The sequence below is a fragment of the Apodemus sylvaticus genome, chromosome 10, assembly GCF_947179515.1.
Source record: "Apodemus sylvaticus chromosome 10, mApoSyl1.1, whole genome shotgun sequence".
In the NCBI taxonomy this organism is placed as follows: Eukaryota; Metazoa; Chordata; class Mammalia; order Rodentia; family Muridae; genus Apodemus; species Apodemus sylvaticus.
Window position 1 is genome coordinate 20,000,709 of NC_067481.1, and position 4,952 is coordinate 20,005,660.

Sequence of the window (4,952 nt, forward strand, 5' to 3'; positions counted from 1 at the left end):
AGGAACCCCTCCCCCCCCCCCAAAGGACCAAAGTTTAGTTTCTTTCCATTCCCTAAAGTTAAGGCCATCCTAGCATCCCAGTGTATTCCTGGAGAGGCATGATGGGAAACTTCCAGAAAAGTAGAAGGGGAGAAACTGGGTTCATCCACCCTGTAGGGGGTTCAGGAGGACCTGGCCAGTGTGTGCTTTCTCAGGACTTGGTCTAACTGGGGGCAGTTACCAATTGCTTACCTAATACCTGCTGTATGCTGGGCTTTGAATTAAGTGCTATGTCTGTACTGTCTGATAATCCTCCAGACAGAGGCCTCAATGAGACCAGGAGCTACCACTGTCCCCATTTCACAGGTGAGGATGTGGAGGCACGTGAAAGGAATGCAAGATCATGTGACTAGCAATGGGAGAAAGGCTGATATCCACCTGAAGTAGTAATTTCCCAGCAATCCTCATACTGGCTCCGTCTGAATCCCAAGGAGGGGCTTTCCATTTCTGGTTTTGTTTTTGCTTTGTGAAAGGGTTTTACTATGTAGCCCTAGCTGGCTTGGAGCTCTCTATGTAGACCAGGCTAGCCTCAAAGTTATAGAAATCTCTCCACGCCTCTGGCTCTGAAATGCTGGGACTTCACAAGGCACAAGTCATAATTCTGGGCCATTTGGGATGGGTTTTTAAAACTACAGGCTACAAACAAAGCCAGCCATATGGCTCAGCAGGTAAAAGCCTAATGACCTGACTTAGATTTTTCAGATCCTAGAAGGCAAGGACTCCCACAATGAATTATCTTCCAATATCCACACATACACTCCCTACCTAAGCAGATAAATAAATTCTAAAAATTAAAATAAATAAATAGAAGCACATTCATATTTTTCTTTTTTCTTTCTTTCTTTTTGTTTTGGTTTTTTTCGAGACAGGGTTTCTCTGTATAGCCCTGGCTGTCCTGGAACTTACTCTGTAGACCAGGCTGGCCTCGAACTCAGAAATCCGCCTGCCTCTGCCTCCCAAGCGCTGGGATTAAAGGCATGTGCCACCACTGCTCGGCTGTTTCTTTTTTCAAACAAGGTCTCATTTATCCCAAGCTAACCATGAAATCGGTAGGTACCAAAGGATGACTTTGAACTGCCTCTTCCTCCTAAGTTACAGGGTTACAGGGACACACCACTGTTCCTGGTTTTTATGGTGCTGGGGATTTTGTAGAGGCTAGGCAAGTGCTCTCACAACTGAGGTACATCCTCAACCCCTAGGTTACTGTGGTTTGGTTTGGTTTTTTGTGTGGTTGTTTGGTTTGATTTGGTTTTTAGAAACAGAGTTTCTCTGTGTATCCCTGGCTGTCCTGGAACTCACCCTATAGACTGGGCTGGTCTTGAACTCACACAGATCTGCCTGCCTCTGCTTCCCGAGTGCTGGGATTAAAGACTGGTACCACTGGCCCTGCTGATTACTAGGTTTCTGTTGTGTGTTTCTGTCCTCTTGGTTTTTAGGAGTTCACCTAGGTAGAAGATAAATCTTGCCCCACCATCCCACTAGGGCTCACTGGGCTCCCTGTTGCTGGCACAGAGCCAGTCCCTCTGCCTGAGGCAGGTGGGCAGGACTGAACTTGGTCAGAACTGGCTGGGGTTGGGGAATGGCAGGGAAATGAGAATCTACAAATAGCAGCAAATTGTTCATTGATTTCTATCCTGTTGGGAAGAACCCTGGGACCAGCAGGAGCAAGACTGGGTTTGAACGGAGAACAGTGAAGAGGGAGGCTCAGCCTGGGGCTGGCAAGCAAAGTCAGGAAGCAGACACTAGGATGCCCATGCCTTTTGGGGCTGTCTCCTACACCTACTCTAGAGATTTCTGGAAGGTGGGCAGGTTCTAGATAGTATAGCATGCAAACAGAGAGAGGGGTGAAGATGCAGGAGAAAAATTCTCCATCCCCAAACGCCTGCTTCTCCAAGAAGACCCACATTTTAAATATCTTGTGCCATTAGGTTCATAGACACACACAAATGACTCTGCCACATGCTGAGGTTTGGGAATCAGAACCTAACCTGTGCCTTGACCAGGCACAGCGCTCCCAGTGCCTGCCTTCCCAGCTCCCACATCCTGTGGGTACTCTGGGTTCCTGAGGCTGGTTACATGTTCCCCCCACCTATTCCCTATGCCCTCTGTGCCTTTGCACACAGTCCCTCTAATGACGGTGCTTTCTCTGGGTCCTGTACTGTGCAATCCTGAAGACCTAGACAAAATCCAAAATCTGGAGCCCTGCTTCCTGCTAAAGCCTTCCCAGCTGTCTGCGGCCTCCCGGGTTCTTTCTCCCTTTAACTCCTGGGGTTTGGTCTGGAACAGTCACACTCCTGCCTTCTGCTTGCAGCGTGTGTGTAAATGTCTCCATGTGGAGGCTCAGAGAATGTCATCCTCCTGTGGTTTCCTGGGCAACAGTCCCATCTCCTCCACTGGACAGTAAGCATCTGGCTGTCAGAAACCACATCCTAACCAACTCTGCCCACATCCTTACCCTGCAGCCGACAATACCGTGTGTGGCTGCAGCCTTGGGGACACCTGCAACTGGAAGGATCCACAGGGACATCTTGTTTCTACCCCTGCAATCCAGAAGGACATTTCCCCTCACTTTAGTTTCTGCTCCATTACCTGGAAATAGTGGAATGAAAGGTCTCTAGACAACTAGGAGAGATGGCTCAGTGGTTAAGAGTACTGACTGCTCTTCTGAAGGTCCTGAGTTCAAATCCCAGCAACCACATGGTGGCTCACAACCATCCGTAATGAGATCTGACACCCTCTTCTGGTGTGTGTGAAGACAGTTACAGCGTGCTTATATATAATAAATAAATCTTTTTTTTAAAAAAAGAATCTGTTAGCTGGGCGGTGGTGGCTCACGCCTGTAATCCCAGCACTCTGGGAGGCAGAGGCAGGCGGATTTCTGAGTTTGAGGCCAGTCTGGTCTACAGAGTGAGTTTCAAGACAGCCAGGGCTACACCGAGAAACCCTGTCTCAAAAAAATAAAATAAAATAAAATAAAATAAAATAAAGAAGAAGAAGAAGAAGAAGAGGAGAACGAGGAAGTGGAGGATCTCTGAATTCGAGACCAACCTGGTCCACAAGACAAGTTTCAGGACAGCCAGGACTGTACGGAAAAACCCTGCCTTGAAGAGAAAAATAAAGAACCCAGGAGAAGTTGCTGCCATCCAGCCCAGTCTTGTGTAGTTCTGGACAAGTTACAGGGGACTGTGGAAGTAGTACCTGAGAGAGGAAGGAGGAGCCCGGAGATTGTCCAGCACAAGAATCTGAGCCTCCTCACAGGGAGGCTGAGACCAGTGCCTTCTCACCATTAGGGATCCTCCTGGGCTTGGCCCATGGTTGGCAGTGAACAGGACATCACAGTTGGCATATGTAGCCCCCTGGGCAGGCCTCTTGGAGGAGAAGATAGTCAATCTCCTAAGCCTGCAGTCAGGGCCAGACCAGCACTTCCAGGGACAGACTGATTTCCTGTCGCTTGGTCCCTGGGCCCAGAGCAGCTGCTCCCTCATTTAATTAATGGCACCGTGTCCGAGTTCTTGATGAAGGGAGATCATGAGCTATTGCTCCGAGGGTCTCCACGGGGCTTTCCATTGAGCCAGAGTTCCAGGAGGGGTTGGGAGAGATGGGGACAGCTCACGGGGCTGCCACACCGAGAACTGCCCCCCTTCCCAGCTCTCATGCCCTCGCTTGCCCTCGCTTCATCCTTCCCTCTCCCCTTCGTCTCGGCTGCTGGTCTTTCACGTCTTGTGAGTTTCCTCCATCCTCCTTCCTTCCCTGAACCTACCTTCCCTCAGCTGTAAGTGGCCACTAAGTGTGGAGACCTGGAGCTTTCCCCAGGAGATCAGCTCACCCCAGAAACAGAACACTCTGTTGTTGCTACTTTGTTTCCAACCCAGTTCCCTGGTAAAAGAAACCTCAACTCAATCAGTAACAAAACAAGCTATAAACCTAGATTGGGCAGATCTCCCACTACATTACTCTATTTCCATCTATATTATCCCATATAACTAGCAGTTTCTCCAGGCCACGGTCTCTCGTCTCTCTCTGCAGCCTCATTGCCGTTGCTCCTCCCTCTCCTGTTGATCCCTCGAGGCTCCTCCCCCTTCCTCCTGCCCAATCATTGGCTCAAGCCTTTATTTGAAAAGTTAAGGTGGGGAAAAGGTTCACAAGGCAACTCCTCATCTGCAGCCCCTCTGAGGAGTGGAATTAGCATTAAAATACAAGCCCAGGGTTAGCCACAACACTCTATGAACTATCACTTTCGGCAGTTAGCATCCTGCCTGGGGTAAGGGAATGCTGGAGTCGTCCAGTGGACAACAGCTGGATTCCTTGGAGCATAACTCAGAAAAATGAGGAAAGTCTCTCCATGTCAACTTTATCTCCTGCTCATAGCTGGCTGGTGTGGAAGTCGGGGTCAGGTCAGATGGAGAGGGACTGGGTCAGAGACCAACAGATCCACTCTTGGCCAACTGGTCAAGTCCATGAACTTGGCGGAAGTTCAGGTTAGTTCTAGTCAAAGCCAAGTAAACCCAGCCGTTACCAGCAGACAGTAACAAATGAAGCTTAGGGACCTTGTTAGATCTATGGCTGGAAGAAGATTATTAGCCATGGTTGATTTGAGGTGTGAGTTTAGGGGGTTCTTTTTTTTTTTTTTTTTTTTTTTGGTTTTTCGAGACAGGGTTTCTCTGTATAGTCCTGGCTGTCCTGGAACTCACTCTGCAGACCAGGCTGGCCTCGAACTCAGAAATCCGCCTGCCTCTGCCTCCCACATGCTGGGATTACAGGCATGTACCACCATGCCCGGCTGCTAGGGGGGTTCTTAATGAAGGCCGTTACTAATTGTTGGGGTGACTGGTCATGATGGACCTTTGGTGATAAGAGGCCACTATTGAGCTATTGTCTTCACACACTGGTGTTGGGCCACCTAGTTGATGAGC